This window comes from Ambystoma mexicanum, chromosome 1q (genome assembly GCF_040938575.1).
Source record: "Ambystoma mexicanum isolate Mex_15411 chromosome 1q, UKY_AmexF1_1, whole genome shotgun sequence".
Classification (NCBI taxonomy): Eukaryota; Metazoa; Chordata; class Amphibia; order Caudata; family Ambystomatidae; genus Ambystoma; species Ambystoma mexicanum.
The window spans coordinates 943197580-943216659 of record NC_090922.1 but is presented as its reverse complement, the minus strand read 5'-3'; the positions used below and the strand labels follow the sequence as shown (position 1 = coordinate 943216659).

The following is a 19080-nucleotide window of genomic DNA, read 5'->3' as shown; positions in this document are numbered from 1 at the left end:
ATTTAGGAGCAGTTGGTGTTCCAGCACAATGATTGGGTTTATTACCCTGAGATCCATGGTTACACATTTTATTTTCCACTTGGCTTCATAACCACGACCAGCTCTGACATCCACTCTGATGCCTCGATGTTCATCAAAAATGCCCTCCAGGTTGTTTAAGTCTTCTTGATATCTTGTTTCACCATGCTGGACTGACTCCATGATTCTTTTTTGGGTGAGCCAGGGCTGTAATGGTGTAATCGAGGAAAGGGGGCCGATTTCTGTTGGGAATTGTTGTAGCCTAAACCTCCATGGCTTCCAAACATGTGCCGCAAAACATACGAAAGTGTTTGCTTGCATATAGATACTGTCGGCAGTTGAACAACATGAGTTTATGGAGGCCTGAACATACCTGTCCCAACAATAACTTTTGGAAGGGCTGGCTTCCACACAGGCTAAGAAACATTCTTGTTATTTGGGAAACCCTAAAGTAGGCAGTGGCACACACGACAGAAAGAGCTGAAAGCTGTGCATAATCACTATCCTAGCATCAACATGTTCAGTTACAGTCTTATTGGATTGAATCAGTGTGGTGCAGCTTGGTTCCCTGGGCATATCAAGCAAGCTACCCACATCTGTGCATATATACTGTCACTTCAGGAAGCACACTGAAATGGGGTGGATGGAAGGCTTGGAAACGATCAATCAATGTCATTGCTCTAGGAAGCCTTATATGCCCTGGTATTCAAATCAGTATTAGTCATGCACCAATGTGAACATTTCTGCCTGAACTACTAATCCTCAAGGCCTAATCATCACTGGGGTGGCTTGGGATCCTGTGGACACAGGTCCTGTTTGAGCAGATGTGGCTGGATTGTGCCATTAGTGGCATGCCCATGGATAATTTGCATGTGGCTTGTACCCTTCCCTAATGGTGTAGGTGTGCTCAAAATGATGTTATGGAAGACTGTCTAGAGCATTGATAGTGTTAATGATTAATTCAAAGCTGTGCATCAATCACCTTTTGCTTATTTTGTTCTTTCATCCAAAATTACATTTCTCATGTACCAACCTTACTTTTTCACACATGCTCTAGTGGGTAAAGCCATAGAATACTTTCAATATAATCTGGTCAGTTCCTCAATCGGTTGATAGACCTGCATTTCACTATTTTGTATCTTGGCTGCGCTACAAAGCATTTCATCCTTCTGATGCTGATAAAATGAGTAGCACTGAGTAATGCTAAAATGCCCTCCTGTCTTGGTGGTGGAAGGGAAGCAGCAAACAGAGTTGCTAGTGGGCATAAACCCTGTGGTGACTGTTCCCCGTCTCCAGCAGGCAACAGTGGGAGCCGCAAGGGGGCAATCATAAGGACTATGATGGAGTAAGTATGGGAAAAGAATGTGTGGCAGGTGGCAAGCATCCCTAATGACCAGGACAAGTGCCTGCACCACTCAACTCACAAGCTGGTTAACAGAAAGAGACCCCAACCTCACAGGTCATAATCCAAAAGAGAGGTATTATAAATCATTGTGGTAGACCACCAACACAGTCAAGGCTCGTGTCCCAGCTAAGCCCCCTATCTTGCCAATCATTGTAGCACATTATTATAGTTTCCCAAAATGTGTTCGCTCCACTGTGACTTGTTCCTCTCCTGCCAGTATTTATAGTACATCATCTTAGTTCCCAACTACTATTTCACTCCAGTGATTTGCCCCTGGGGAACGGCGCTGTTCCTTGCTTGTGCATGCTCTTCTGCCATAGTTTCACTTCACTGTTATTTTGCACTCAGTGCTGCCTTTGGTCTGCTTCGAGGCGTATCTTCATCCACTGCAGGGCACTCTATGACTCTTGCCACAGTAATTCAGACCGGAGGCGCACCATTACTATGACATCTGCATGGCTACCAGATAAGATGCTTCAGAGCTTACCTTATGTTATATCAGAACGCTTTTATACTCCTCCCAACACAGCCGCAATAGTCTTACAGGGCAGAGGACTGTCCAGAGAGTGTTGTATCATGGCCCCACCTGAGATGAACTAGATCATGGTCTGTAATGGAGACGTCAAAGGGAAAGTGTAAGACGATAATGGAAGACTCGGCATAATAGGAATGAAAAGACAAATATATTGTACAAAGGGTGGAAAGGGGGAGATGAGTGAGTAGTAGGGGTGTATTTGTATTCATTGATAGTGGATCAAATTAATGTTGACTCAAAGGAAAGGGAGTACAACATGTCTGTGATGACAAGCATTTTAATGTGTGGGTAGTTTCTAGTGCAGAGATTTTGTGGTACTAGAATTAGTTTGCACATGTATCCATGAAGAAAATTGCCCGAGACCCATGTAATGACATATACAACAACCATTCTATTTCCTGGTAACTTCAAACTTCCCTGCCTTCCCTGTGCGGGAGAAAACACTATTATCCCTAGCCTCCTTGGCAGAAAACAAAGACAACCAACCATACCGCGGCGCGTCCGGCTTGTCACATTGGCCCATTTCTTTCTCTGTATTAGACTTTGGTAAATCTTACCACACTGGGCACCTTCGTGATGTGGTGGTAGGGCAATGGGGTTTGGGGGAAGGCTGTCTGTCATCGTTGTTAACCTTCACGTGGAAACACCGAAGTTCAGATCTATTTCAATAAAGCATCATGAAATCGTAATCATGACACACTGACAACTGCCCTTTATCTGGGCACATTGAAAACATTTTATTTTCTAAAGTCTTCTTTATAAGCATCAATAAGAAATGTTCATGTGACGTATAATTCAAATGAAACAGCAAGTGGTGCCCTTTACCAATTTCATGATGGACAGCAGAGTTTTTATCTAATTCTGTTTCATTCAGTGTGATGGTGCAGGATCATTCATTTCTATGGTAATGGAAATATTGCTGCAAGGCAAACCACACATCAAAATGTGCACCACTCTGTGTTGTCACAAATTCCACTTCTTGGATGATGGCTAAACTTATAACATAGCCAAATGAGCCTGTTCCTGCCTGCCAACCACCACCAGGCTATTGGCAACTAGCCAGCCACGTTAGTTTTCCATGCTACAAATGCAGCATCCAATCATATTACATGCCCGGGATATGCCTCCATTGCCAATATAAAGACTAGACACAGTATATGCTAGCAAGCACTGTAAAAACACATGTTTATGTTGCTGTCTCCAGTGTACGGCAGTATTGTCCCTAGAGAAACAATGTCAGGCCATCTAAGCCCAACACATTCCTGTGTGCCATTGTGAAAACACAAATGTGATGCTGGCTTTGCCCAAATTATGCCAGCATTGTTACTGCAGGGCTTGCAAAATGCCCTCGTCCGCTTACATACCGTGCAGCAAATTAAAAAAACAGGACTGGCTCAACCAGTCCCACATGGAACAGGGACACTTGACAGTTAAGGTCTACCCAGCCGCACCCAAGAGTGGGACAGTATCCCCGGGTACCCTGGGCTCTCCCTTGATGCCTTAGAGCTTTGCCCTCCTAAGAGGGCCAGGTAATCTAATGGCGTGTGCAAGGTCCACTACTAAGTTAGGGAACCACCGCCCTGCTTTGGGGTCTGGCACCCAATGGCCAGGCAGTATCCCTAGACGCATAGGTTTCTGGCTGGGACACCTTAGAGCTTTGCCCTCCAGAGATAGACCGGGACAGTGACCGACTTGCAGAGCCCCAGTAGCTCTTCCCTGGGACTCCTACCGGACCCCAGGTCCCACCTGTTAAGCCTGCAGCTCCGCTCCCTGGGGCTGGGGCTTAAGCCGCCATGCACAACCTGGTCCTAGCCTCTCTTCCCTGTCTCAGTCAGGTGTGAAAGAGGCGTCTGCCGCCTGCACCAGAGAGATACCCTGCAGAAAGACACTTCCCATCGAATAATAAGCACCCACAAAGAGGAGGCTTAGGGAAACGGGCAGGAGACAAATGTATGAGTCAGGTGGGCCAGCCACAACTTGGGCCATCTGGTCTGACTGCACCAGCCAGATGGTCAGTCATGCCCAGCTGAAGGACCAGATGGCTCCGAATGGTCCACCCCAACCAGCCATGAGGTTGTGCCTGCCTTAAGGCCTGTAACACAGTCACGCTCCACCTCCCTGACAGAGCGGGTGAGTCGGGATGGGGGTGTGCCCACCACAACACCGGGATGGGATCCCACCTCAGCCTGTGCTCACTAGCCCTCACCTTCCTTGTGCCACATTGTTTCATTCGGCCCTCTGACTCACTCATTAGTTAGACTCCTTGGTCCGTGTTTCAAGACGGGTTGAGTGGTTAACCAATATCACTGCAGACCATTGGCACCCTTCATAGGCCTCCCCGCCTGCCGGCGTGACGTGGTCAGGGATCACTGAGGAGGGACCACCCCAGTCGACAGTCTCACAGAGAGCAGGGCGCCCCTGAACATGCCCCCTGGCCCTTCCCAGCAGAGCCAGAGATGGTTGCGATGTACTGCCACAGAGGAAACGCACACTTTGGGGGCCTAATGCACCCGGGTGGTAATCCTGAGAGGAGATCTACCATTCCAGGCGGCTGACCTGCCGGCCGTGATAAATCCTCTGTGCGGACTGCACAGTCCCCACCCATTTACCTCTCAATGGTTTCATGCCCTCTTGAAATCTCTCTTTATAGTTCTTTTCAACTTTCCCTTATGGTACTTGTTGGCTATCGGTCTCATGCCCCTATTTAGCCTTAGATGGAGTTTACCACCTGCTTTGAGCTGGATTCCAAAGCAACCCTACTCCAAGAAGACCTGATCCCGGTGTGCCAGGGGCGGCTACCAGCCTAATACTGTCCGCGGGGTGAGCGTCGATCAGAAGTGTCAGTCTTCTGTATGCCACATTTCCAGCACTTGCCGCTGCACAGGAATTGGCGCTGGGCTTTTCCCTCTTTACTTGTCATTACTGAGGGAATCCTGGTTAGTTTTTTTTCCTCCACTTAGTAATATGCTTAAACTCAGCGGGTCGCCACATCTGATCTAAGGTCATTGTGGGGGAGCCAAAGCTCAGGTGGCTGAGCCCAGGCCCGGGGCTATTGGGGGGGGATGCCCCAGCCCAATGCATGCAGTGCTGCTGAGTGTGCGCTGTCCTGATCTGTGCCGAATCCCGTCTGGGATAAGGTTGTCCGCCGGACGTGGTCGCAAGGCCTGCACTCCAGGGACATTCCATGCAGGCAGCCATGTTATACCACAGACAGCCACATGCTGCATGTTCAGCTGCCACAGCGTAGGGGAAGGACCATCTGGATTTTAGACTGCCACCGCTGCCGCCACCACCACCAATGCATGCTGGGAACGTGCCCCTCCCGACCCCATGTGGGAGGAAACGGGATTGCCAAGACTCACTGGCAACCAGCCTACATGCCAGGTCCAGGGATCTGGTGATGTTGCTGGTCGGGGTGTGACCTTAGAGGGACAAAGGGAACGGGATCCCTGTGACAGTCCCAGCCATGTCCCATGGAGGGTCCCTGGGACGACTGACGTTCAAGCAACCCTCAGACAGGCCTAACTCCGGGAGGAACCCAGGGCCACAAGGTGTGTTTGAAATTTTCATGATCAATGTGTCTTGCAAGTCACACATGTTCTTTCAACTAGCTGCATTCTTCATCAACACGCGAGCTGAGTGATTCACTGCCAAGAGTCCCAGAGAACTTATTTTTCAGACATTGGTCCGAACCGGGCAATGGATCCTCATTCAAGGATATACAGTGTACATTTGTTCCAATTAGAGTGCCTCGAAATAGTACTGTATTGCTATTTTTAGTCACTTCCTCCCTGAGTTGCGAATGTGTCATTTGCATGCCTGCTACCTTCCTTGGATGTGGTAGCCATTTCTCAGGCTCCCGCTCCGAACCCTAATTACCCATTACCTGTTGCCATGGTAGGCACAGAAAGTACCATCAAAAGTTGATAGGGCAGACATCCAAATGTATCATCGCCGTCAGGGGGACGTGCGATCAGCCTGACGTTATCTAGAGTCAACAACACAGTCCGGAGAGTGCGGATTGGTCTTGGCCTGATAAATGCACACATCCTGGGTGGTCAGTGCTTGTCGGCATGTATTAGTTCTAGAATTACTACTGTTATCCAAATAACAGTTGGAGCAATCAATGGAACCATAACTGATTTAATGAGCCATTCGCAGTTTCACTGTACTGGCTGTGTTTACTTACATGTGCATTGCTTGATCTTTGAGACAAGCATATTCTACTAGCAAGATCAACTAGCACCCGCTGAAGGGGGGCAACAGGGGGAGCCATGCACCTGCCTCAGGCCGACCTTCATACCCTCGAGCGATCTGCAGGAACCAAGCATCAGAGCCTGCCCCCCAACACTTGGGAGGGAGCGGGGGGTGGGTGGACAGGTCTTTGGTATTTCTTAAACAGTGCTGCTAATAGTAATTACTTGTTTTTTTTAAAAAGGACATTATTTTAGGATTGTTGAAAATTGTGGGGCTTTTATTTTGTAACTTTCTTTTAAATTGGGGACAATCTGAATTGTAGCACTGCTTCAACTTAATTTTGTCCATTTTGAGATGCAGCTTACCTTAATTTATTCCAGAATACCTCTCCCAGCAACATTGTAGTCCTCGCAGATTACTTGTTTGCTAATCAGGTGCGGGAGCACTGGAGCGGGAGAAACAAGCTGGTCTGTGCCAGTATAAAAGTCTCTAGGCAGCCTCACCACTAATCTTTGCTATATCTTAAACAGTGCTGCTAATAGTTTTAACTTATGAAATTATTTTAGGATTGTGGAAAATTGGGGTGCTTTTATCTTGTAACTTTCTTTTAAATTGGGGACAATCTGAATTTGAATTGTAGCACTGCTTCAATTTAGTTTTGTTAGTTTCAAGCTGCTGCTGACCTTAGTTTGTTCCAGACTACATCCCCCGGCAGCATTGTAGTCCTTGTGGACTACTTGTTTGGTAAGCAGGCGCGGGATCGCTGGCGCGGGAAAAACAAGCTGGTCACTGCCAGTATAAAAGGCTCTATGTAGCGCCACCACTCATCTTTGCTATTTCTTAAACAGTTCTGCTAATAGTGTTTACTCGTTTTTGTAAAAGGAAATTATTTTAGGATTGTGGAAAATTGGGGGGCTTTTATCTTATAACTTTCTTTTAAATTGGGGATAATCTGAATTTGAATTGTAGCACTGCTTCAACTTAGTTTTGTCAGTTTTGAGCTGCAGCTGACTTTAGTTTATTCCAGAATACGTATCCCAGCAGCATTGTAGTCCTTGTGCACTACTTGTTTGCTAATCAGGCATGGGAGCCGGCACGGAAGAAACAAGCCGGTCTGTGCCGGTCCATGATGACTGTGTAGCTGGGTAGCAGGGGTAAGGTGCATCCTGAGTAGTTGTGCATGGTCCCTTTCTTATTACTTTTCTAAGTCTCCCCTTAAGATATGGAAAATACCTCCAAGAGCCAGAATTCAATTACACAAACAATTCTCCAAAAATACTTGGATATGTACGCTGCTGATCTGATAGATAACACCACAAAATGTTTACACACCACCGTTGCTGGGGAAGGTAGCCCTGATAATATCTCTGGGATGGCCAGTATCTTGGCGTTACTCTCTTACTATAGGCAACAAGGTTGAACCACGCCTGAAACACTACATCCATTCGTATGCAACTCTTAAGCATTACACTGCAGAGAATGACAGGATGAAGGTGACTGGATTATAGAAATGACTCCCAGCCACATAGGATGCAATACCAAAATTAATAGACGGTTTGGTCTAGACGTTTGAACTCTATTATACAGAGAAGAGGAACATGGAACGAGTTACTCTGCATTTGTTCCACTGGGGATGCATATTAGCAATGTCACCTTTAATTTAAACACTTGTTGTTTGTTGCCCGAACTTAGATTTGGGTGTTGTCTGTAACCACTGGAAGCCGTGACCCATTGGGTCTACACTTGAGAAACATTACGCCCCTGAAGAAGTTCCAGTACTAACATTACTATCTATAGGAGCGAAACATGTAGGGTTTGTTTCAACACTAAAACCAAGTGTGAGCAGTTGAATTAATAATCACACATGGTGTTAGCAAAGCATTAGACAGCGAATACATCAACTTTAGAGTGACTATCAATTGGAGTACTCTATATATTGTCTGTTTTCTTTTGCTGTTTTTCTCCATGGTTTTTGTATTTACTGACCAGGATTCTGACTTCACAGAAACTAATATTATATTGAATGGTGTTTAACATTGTCTTTGTGTATTACTTGTGTGTTGTAAATAGGTGTTTACATCATTGTAATAATATTTTATTTTTCAATCATACCTTAAAGGTGTATGCACATGTAACTTTGGGATATTTTATATTGCTTTTTATGATGTTTTATCAAATTGTTTTTTATAATCATGTATTAAAAATATTTGTGATTGTTTTGAGTTGGAGTGCTATTGGTTTAATTCTCCATGCACTTGTCTGTAACTGTTTTATGACGTTGAGTGTTTATAAGTGACTTATAGCCCGTAATCTAGCAAGTTCTCTCACCTAACCTCATGAGACAGGGAGTTTATTTTATATTGACATATAATTTTATCAGGTTTACTCTCCTCTCTTTTATACCTGATACCCCCCTCTTTTTGAATCAGTATCTTGCATCAACAGGTACTGCCGAATGAAGAACAAACCAAAATACACAATGACTCCCGCTACATATTCCACTAACACAAGATGATGATATATTGGAGCCCGTTCTCTCCAGAAGGCATCCATTGAAATGGATGTCATCCCGCCCATGAATACATATACGGAAGACATAAATGCCAGCTTACTTGAGTCATGTTCTTCTGATAATCCTACATTAGAAATCTCCCTTCTAAATACCTGCCCTCGGGAAAAGCTTTGATTGATGTCCATGACTACATATTAGAAAAAAAGACTGACATTATGGCGATTACGACAACATGGTTAAAAGACTCAAGTGGACCTATTATTGATTTAGCCACACCTAGGGCTCAAAAACACAAAAGGATACTAGAGGGAGAGTTTCACACCCAGTGAGACAACCCCTCTGCAGGTTATTAACCTAAAACACACACAAATGTCACTTGGTCAAGTCGTTTCAGAAGCTCTGATAGGGGGTCATACCTTCCTCTAGTATCTAGCAACATTTATGAAAAAACACTCAATCCAATGGTGTGCAAAATTATCATCTTTTAATTCAATTTATATCATACTAAAAAAACACATACAAAAAGGGAAATAATCAGAACAGTTTTGCATAACGCAAGATTAAAGTGCGTTGTGCTTTGCAGTGCATCATATAACTAAATGCATACAGTGTATTACAAACAGTTATGCACAATTTCTAAAAAAACAATCTACTCAATCATAAACTTCATACTTCATACACCTTCTTCAGGGGTTCAATGTCTGTTATGTCCCTTCTTTCTATTCACTACTTCATAGTATTGTGTTCTGGTTCAGTTCATTGATCTCATTTAATTCTGTGGACCGGACCTAAGGGCTACACATTTTATGGGCAGAATAGAGATAGAGATGTTGGGGCTGGTGGGGGAGTTGTGCTCATTGTCAGGGAAGACTTTCAGATTTCCTGCTTATTGTGAGGGATGTGAGATGCTACATCTAAAATCAATTCTTCTCCGGTACATTGCACTAATGCGATCCTAATCTACCACTCTCTGAACGAGATGCCCAACTTCAATGAAAATCATATGAGTACCCTTACGTGTCTCAAAAAACCTAACTCATCGACCCTGCTGATGGGGGATATTAACAGATGGAGAGGGAACAAGGTGGATAAGGAAGCCCTCCTTTTGGAACAAACCCTGAAAAACACTGACATATCATTGTCCATAATAAAGCACCCATGCATGCTAAGGGAAATGTGTTGGACTGGGTAGCCTCAAGGAGGCTACAAATTAGCCCCATCGTTACTGAGCCTTACATCTGGTCTGACCACTTTTTTGTCCATTTTAATATCACCCTGCAAGAAAAACAAACAGGCCTTGCAATGCAAAGCATTGATGAACATTACTAGCAAAAATGTAAAGAAGATACAATCACAGGATCTGGACAAATGCTTACTGGACATTATGGCAAAAACCTCTGACCTGGATTCCCCTCAGTCCTTGGCAGCAATGTACATGGATGTCTTAAAGACTATGTTGACACCATAGCACCAATGAAAACTAAGTTAGTCAGGGACAAGCCCAACCACCACAATTGGTTTTCATCGGAACTAACCGTGCTCAAACAGGAAAAGCGGAAGGCAGAGCACTGCTGGATTAAAAGCAAAATGGAAATCAATGAAAGTACTTGGAAAAGCACTGAGGAGCAGTACAAGTAAAAGAAAATATTAAGTTAGAAAAATTATTATAATGAGGAAATTGAAAACTTGGCCAATAGTACAAAAAATGTTTTTGACATTTTGAAAAGTCTAGAAAAACCTAATTTGAAAACTGACACACTCTCCCCTTCTCCAGAGGATTGTATACATATGCAGCAAGCTTTTACTAACACAATTACTAACACAATTTCCAAATCCCACGAAAAAATCATTTTAGAATTTGCTTTTTGTACACCGTCTAGCCCCATTTTAAAAACTGCTATGGCCAACGGTCCCTTGTTTAATTTCTCGCTCATCCTTATTTTAGATATGGTGAATGTTTTAAAGAATATGCGCCCTACATCATGTCTAGGAGATGTTATTGCATCTAAAATTATTTTAAGAAATGTACTCTTTTCTCACCTATTTAACTTTGCACCACAAGTCTATACCGGACTGTATAAAAAATGTAGTTGTTACTCCCTTGCTGGAAAAGCTCTGTCCGAGCCGCCTGGCCATCTGGTAGTGGACCATAGGAATGAATGGAAGGACCAGATTGCCGGCCATCTCTGGAAGTCTGGATGGGCATCAATTTGACATTTCTCTCCAGTTGGGTCTATAAAGACTCTACCACCTAAACCGTGACTTCAAAAGTCCAAAAGTCTGCTCGATCACGAGGAAAAGTTTGAATATCTATATTAAATGAGACCTTATTTTTTGTCTAATAAACTGGCAGATATGATAGCTGTAAAATAAGCTTCAGAAGTGGAGTTTTATTATTGATCGCTTACATTGAATAATATGAAATTCGGTAGGCAACTGGAGCTGTGTGCGAGTTTTCAGTTTGAAACGTTCCATCACAACTCCATTTACATATGGAGCACTGCTAATAACAAAGAAACATCTTAAAAAAGTAATTTCTCCAACTTTTCAAATCGATCCCTGCTGTTATGACACAAAAGCTCAGTATAGTAGTGGTGGCTTGCACATCGTGATGCAATTTAGGCTTTCTGACAATATACCCCTCAAGAGTACAAAAGGATAGATTGAGGTGATTATTGCCTGAAAATATGGTACACCCTGGTACTCCAACAGCTGGCTGCAAGAAAAATTAACCAGATATTAACGTATGGGTTAAGGCAATGGACTCTCCAAAGCAAGATACTGAACTGATACTCTCAAACAAGAAAATCAGACTGAGACTGAACAGTTCCAAGTTAGACTGGTGAGTACCTTGAAAACGAGGAAAATCACTGTTACCAAGAATACAGAAATAACAAGAAAGTAAGAAACAAATAGTCTTGTGCTCACCAAATGAGTGCCCTGGATAGGAGTTGCAGGAGAGTTGGAAATGGAGTGACAGTCCGGGAAACACAATGTTTTGTTTTCCTATACCCGCCGGCACAAGGATGCCTAAAGAGTTAATTTATCCGGGTGCCGTTGCGCTGGTGTGCTTTGATCCTTGCGCTGATGCGCCAATGTCCTTTGGTCCTTGCGCCGATGCGCGACCGTCCTGAATGTTCCAACAGTGTCTTTGACAGTTCCAGAAAGAAGATATGACACAGGCGAGACTCACAAGTTGAGATGTATGCAGTCTGTGGTTTTTCCGATTGTAACGACGAGCAGGCAAGACTTGTGAAATGAGATAACTGCAGTTTGTGGATGTTACGGTTCTGGTATGAGCAGGTAAGGCTTGAGAGATTAGACGTTTGCAGTCCATGGACGTTCCGGGTCTGGTATGAGCAGGTAAGACATAAGGGATTAGACAATTGCAGTCCGTGGACATTCCGGGTCTGGTATGAGCAGGTAAGACTTGAGGGATTAGACGATTGCAGTCCGTGGATGTTCCGGGTCTGGTATGAGCAGGTAAGACTTGAGGGATTAGACAAATGCAGTCCGTGGACGTTCCGGGTCTGATGTGAGCAGGTAAGACGTGAGGGATTAGACGAGTGCAGTCTGTGGACGTTCCGGGTCGGGTTTGAGCAGGTAAAACTTGAGAGCAATGACAAGAAGGAAGCAAGGATGGTCACAAGGCGGGCCGGGGATTCTAGGAGCCAGGAAGACAAGGTACAAGGTACGTAGCTTTGAAAACAGACAAATTCAGAAGCGCCGCCATGCGCGGGGGCGCGGCTTGAGTACTGCTCACCTGACCGTACGCACAGGACGGCACTGTAGGCCTGAGTATCTACGCAAATACCATGGCCGCCAGCCTTTCCATGGCAACCCATAGCGTTTCTGTAAAAGGACGCACCAGAAATGATGCAGCATGGTTCTGAGACTTAGCATACCACCTCGATTTGGAACCAAAAACGTTTGCTCCCCTGGGTTTACTAGGTAGGTTGTTATTGCGCAAGCTCCATCTACGTTTATCCAACAAGGCATTCAATGGAGCCCTGACAGTTTCCTCCCCCAAAGATGCCTCCCCGGAGTGAGCAGCCAGGAACTCGGACAAGAGACGAGGAGCATGTACATTAGACTCGGGCTCCCATGTTCGCTCCTCCGGACCGTAACCTTCACCTTAATATCCAGAATGGCTTTGACCACCTACTTCTCCACCCTTTGACTATCACTGCCGCTGGACGAGATGAGAGGCACGTACCTGCGGGACATGGCCTCAGAAGTGAAACATGAAAGACTGGAAGAATCTTTAATTGGGAAGGCAAATCTAAGCGAACCACCAAAGGATTGATCACTTCCTTAATGGGAAAGGTCCCACAAAATGAGGTATCAAACATCTACGACCAGGCAAATGGAGGTTCTTGGAAGATAACCAGACCAACATTCCAGATTGATAACCGGGAGCAGGTTTCCGGTGTTTGTCAACATAGAGTTTAGCTTGCTGTCGAGCGGCCTCCAAATGATCAAAGACCGTTTCCCTAAGGGAGATGAATTCACGAATGCAAGCCTGAGCTGCTGGGTTTTCAGTGGTAGGTATTAGATCCTCAGGAATTGACCTACCATGGAGACCATAAAGAGCAAAGAATGGAGAAGTACCTGTAGACAAATGTACTGAATTATTGTATGCATATTCTGCCGCCCCCAAAACATTTAACCATGACTCTTGATGCTGAGTAATCAGACAACATAAGAATTGTTCCATAGTGGCATTTGCCCTTTCGGTTTGCCCATCTGTTTTGGGATGATAGGCCGTAGAATAACGTGCATCTATACCCAAGGCAGTGACTAGATGACGCCAGAAACGAGAGGTAAACTGTGAGCCACGATCTGTAATGATGATCTCAGGTAGCCCAAAACGACGGAACACATTCTGCAAGAACATTTTTGCTAGAACCGGAGCAGAAGGAATACCCTGGCAGGGTACAAACAAGGCCATCTTGGAAAAGTAGTCAACGACCACCCACATGGTATCACAACCTCGAACATGAGGTAATTCAACCACAAAGTCCATTGAGATCATTACCCAGGGTTTCTTAGGAACAGGTATAGGCTGAATCAATCCCATAGGTTTAGACACTGTACCTTAGCACTGAACACAAATAGCGCACCCTTTGATGTAGTCCGAAACATCTTTAACCATTGTAGGCCAGAACGCCCAAGGTTTTAGCAGTTCAAGCTTCTTGTGTCTCCCTGGATGTGCAGCCATTAAGGCATCATGACACCACTGAAGGGCCAAGACACGGGTTTCTGAAGTAGGGAGATACAACCGTTCTTGTACATAAGGCATGGAATTGACGATTTTGATGTCATGATCATGGAGTTCAGGAGGATTCGTCGCCATCCAGGATTTAATCATTCCCTTCAAAGAAGAATCTACGGTACAAGAACAAATGACAAATGATGGTTGTAACAGAGTGCTTTCCCGATGAGGCGTCTGACCACCTTCGTTCAATCTTGATAAAGCATCTGCCTTAGAATGCATCTTGCCGGGACGGTACATGATCTGGAGGTTATAAATGGAAAAAAATTCATGCCACCTTGCGTGGCGAGCTGTGGTACAGCGTACAGATTTAAGAGCAAGAAGATTACGATGATCAGTGAAAACCTGTACGGGTGTAATAGTATCCAATAGATGGTGTCTCCATACCAGGAATGCATCGCGTATTGCCAGAAGTTCACGTTCAGTTATAGTGTAATTCATCTCATACTTAGTAAGTCTCCTGGAATGGTAAGCCACAGGATGTAGAAGACCAGAGTCTTCACACCTCTGGGATAGAATCGCCCCCACAGGCAGATACGAGGCATCAGCCTCAACAATAAACGGATGTTTTTGATCTGGATGCTGTAGGACTGGGGCAGAGGTGAACGTGGACTTCAATGTTTCAAAGGCTTTCTGGTCTTGATCAGACCATACAAAGTGAGTTTTAGAACTGGTTAATGCAGTCAAGGGAGCTGTCATGGCCGAAAATGAGTGTATGAACCGCCTGTAGAAGTTTGCAAACCCTAAAAAGGACTGAAGAGACTTTACATTGTTTGGGACAGGCCAGTCCAAGATCACTTTAACCTTATTACTGCTCATCTTAACCCCCTCACTGGTGATATCGTACCCTAAAAATTCCACCTGGTCAGCATGAAAAACACACTTCTCCAATTTGGCATAGATGTTGTTTTCGCGCAATCTCTGCAAAACGGTGGAGACATGTTGGACGTGTTCCTTATAGGTAGAAGAATAAAAGAGAATGTCGTTAAGATAGACAACTATGGACTGATCCAGTAAGTCCTTGAACACATCGTTGATGAAATACTGGAAGGTAGCTGGGGCATTACAAAGACCGAATGGCATAACGAAGTACTCAAATAGACCATGCTTAGTTTTGAATGCTTTTTTCCATTTGTCACTTTCTCTGATTCTGACCAGATTATAAACCCCCCCTTAGGTCAAGTTTGGTAAAAAAAATGTGGAAGAACCTAGTTGATCCAGCAGAACAGATTTCAGGGGAATCGGATACTGATTCCGTACTGTCACTGCATTCAATTCTCTATAATCGATACAGGGCCGTAAATCTCTCTCTTTCTTAGGTACAAAGAAAAGCAGTGATGCTGCTGGAGACCTGGAAGGGCGAATGAAACCCGTCCGGAGTGCTTGATCTAAATACTCTTCAAGACCACATCCTCCTTTTGTGTAAGCGAATAGATTCTTCCGGAAGGAATAAAGGCATCTGCCAATAGTTCTATCGGGCAATCATAAGGGCGATGCAGAGTTAGTTTTTCTGACGCCTTCTTATCGAAAACTTCCTTGAAAGAATTGTATTCCTTTGGAAGGAGCACTGTAGTAATGGCCCCAACCGTTAAGGCTGAATCTAGGAGCCTGGAACTAGGATTTCCAAATTCAACCGTATCAGCATGACAAGACTCCTGACATTGATCCGAGGTAAACTCAACTGAACGTGACATCCAATCGATGGACGGGTTGTGTTTCATTAACCATGGCAACCCCAAAATCAGCTTAAATTGAGGAGCTGAAATAACATCAAAACGGATGATCTCTGAATGATCGTCACCAATCGATAACACAAGATCAATGGTTTGTTCTGTCACCAAACCGGAAATCAGAGACATACCATCCACTGCCTTAACTAATTCTGGTGTTTTCTTGGGAATCAATGGAATGGAATGATCACATACAAATTGTGCATCCACATAATTTCCAGTAGCACCTGAATCAATCATAGGCTCAACAGACCAGGTTGTCTCAGGGGTAGAAGACAAAGTAGCCAAGACTGAAAAAGGAACTGAGGATCTGGGGTCCATGACCGCTTGACTCGACAAAGGGACCCCGTCTATTGTTGAGCTTTGGCGTTTCCCACCTTCTTAGGTTTTTTAGGACAAAGTTTCAGAAAATGACCCGATGTCCCACAATAGAAACATAAATGGTTGACCCTTCGAAGCTCTCTTTCTGAAGGAGTGAGCAGACCTCGAATGGCACCAATTTGCATCGGTTCAGAGGCTGAGACAGGAGCTACTGGCGTCAGAACGGTTAGGGTGGTTCTTTGTTCCCCCTTTCGTTCATCCTTACGGGCATCGATTTGCAACACGAGGTCAACCAGTTCTGGGAAACCACTAGGAACCACTGGTACAGTTGCCAAAATATCCTTTAAGCCTTCTGAAAGACCTTTGTAAAACAAAGCAGATTTCTTTTCGTTGGGCCAATCTGTTTCTGCAACTAACTGGTTAAATTTAGCCAAATACTCCAAGAAGGATTTGTCTTTCTGTTGTAAAGAAAGCAATTCCAAGTCCGTAGCCTCTGACTTATATCTGGTATCAAACACACGGGTCATAGCTGTAATCAGAGCCTCACAATCATACAGTAAAGTGCTACTCTGTTCCAGCAAGGGATTGGCCCACACTCCAGCAGTACCCCCAAGGTTATACAGAACAAAAGCTGCCTTAGTAGTAGCATCAAGGAAGGATGCAGGCCTACACAGGAAATGTAAATGGAACTGATTAATGAATTTTCTAAATGTTTTAGGATCCCCTAGGAACCTTTCTGGAGGGGCTAATGGAAACTGTGTTGCCATGTAGACTGGGCTTCACTCAGTTCTTGATTGAGCGCTTCCTGAACTTGAATCCACTCCAGGACTAGACACTCCAGCCCCTGACTGCAGAACAGCATTTAACTCATTAATACAATGTTGAGTTGCATCATGTGCGGCTGTCATGTCAGCCCTAAGGTCTTCCACCACTTTGGATAGAGCCACCAAATGGTCAATGGCCTCTTCCATTTTGTAAAGGCTTCTGAATATGTTATGACACAAATCTCAGTATAGTAGTGGCGGCTTGACACGTCGTGATGCAATTTAGGCTTTCTGACAATTTACCAAGAATACAGAAATAACAAGAAAGTAAGAAAAGAATGGTCTTGTGCTTACCAAATGAGTGCCCTGGATAGGTGTTGCAGGAGAGTTGGAAATGGAGTGACAGTCCGGGAAACACAATGTTTTGTTTTCCGATACCCGCCGGCACGAGAATGCCTAAAGAGTTAATTGATCCGGGCACCGTTGCGCTGGTATCCTTTGATCCTGGCGCTGATGCGCCAATGTCCTTTGGTCCTTGTGCCGATGTGCGACAGTCCTGAATGTTCCAAAAGTGTCTTTGACAGTTCCAGAAAGATATGACACAGGCGAGACTCACGAGATGAGATGTATGCAGTCCGTGTTTTTTCTGATTGTAACGACGAGCAGGCAAGACTTGTGAAATGAGATAACTGCAGTTCGTGGATGTTCCGGTTCTGGTATGAGCAGGTAAGGCTTGAGAGATGAGGCGATTGCAAACCGTGGACGTTCCGGGTCTGGTATGAGCAGGTAAAACTTGAGGGATTAGACGATTGCAGTCAGTGGACGTTCTGGGTCTGGTATGAGCAGGTAAGACTTGAGGGATTAGACGATTGCAGTCCGTGGACGTTCCGGGTCTGGTATGAGCAGGTAAAACTTGAGGAATTAGGCGAGTGCAGTCCGTGGACGTTCTGGGTTGGGTTTCAGCAGGTAAGACTTCAGAGCAATGACATGAAGGAAGCAAGGATGGTCACAAGGCGGGTCTGATGTGAGCAGGTAAGACGTGAGGTATTAGACGAGTACAGTCTGTGGACGTTCCGGGTCAGGTTTGAGCAGGTAAAACTTGAGAGCAATGACAAGAAGGAAGCAAGGATGGTCACAAGGCGGGCCGGGGATTCAAGGAGCCAAGAAGACAAGGTACAAGGTACATAGCTTTGAAAACAGACAAATTCAGAAGTGCCGACATGCGCGTGGGCGCGGCTTAAGTACTGGTCACCTGACCGTACGCCCAGGACGGCGCCGTAGGCCTGAGTACCTAGGCGAATACCATGCCGCCAGCGTTTCCATGGCAACCCATAGTGTTCTGTAAAAGGACGCGCCAGAAACGATGCAGCACGGTTCTGAGGCTTAGCAGACCACCTCGATTTGGAACCAAAAACGTTTGCTCCCCTGGGTTTACTAGGTAGGTTGTTATTGCACGAGCTCCGTCTATGTTTATCCAATGAGGCATTCAATGGAACCCTGACACCCTGCTCCATCAAAGGACACCAATGGTAACAGGCAAAGACCACTTAGTAAAACAGTGTTTTGTGTCTAGTGTGCTGAGAGTACAGTAGATGCATGTTTGCCTCTCCTTTGGTTCTGCAGTGTCGGGCCTGAAGGAGACATTATGGGCACTGCATGTGGTGGAGAGAGGAAGAGGGAGTGGGCGCTGCTTTCCCCAGCATGGCTGCAAAAGCGTAGTCCTTGCGATACAGTGAAATGAAAAGCTTTAATTTTCACGTTGCAACATAGTTTGTTGGGTACCGTACTCTCTTTCAGGCATTGAGAAGTGCAGATACTCAAATGCTCAAAAATAAGAAGTGCAGGTATTGAGGGACGGGAAGGACCTGCCCATTTAAAGCACTGGCAACAGCACACAGGTCACAGATTGTCTCCCTAAACACCTGTTGCTAAAACAGTCTGATCAGCCAAGCTGCCTACGTTTGCGGGATTGTCTGATGGAACAATTCTACTGAGGAATGCTTTGAGACGCCCTACAGACTGGCCACCACCCCGCTATAATGAAGGGTGTGGCAACTGCAGCACCTGAGATGATTTTCTCTGGGAAGTCCGGATGAGCCTGCCACCGGCTTGGGTCAGGGTCAAAGCACACAAAATGCCTGACCCCATCACTATAGTGCTCATCTTCTTGTCCCTGCCCCAATCTGCTTTATCTGTTAATAAAGATTATACTACTTTCAGGAAGCTGCTGGGGTGCCTGACACAAAAGAGGGTGTGGACTATATGGAAGGAGCCTTGAGTATTATTGACTTTCCAGTTGCAGGGTGTGAGGTCACTTTGAGGT

At 45.1% G+C, this 19080-nt stretch overlaps 1 pseudogene; it reads right to left on the bottom strand.

Moving 5' to 3' along the window:
* Positions 1-5463: 5463 nt before the first annotated feature.
* Positions 5464-5617, bottom strand: LOC138565226 (5.8S ribosomal RNA; annotated as a pseudogene).
* Positions 5618-19080: the final 13463 nt, after the last annotated feature.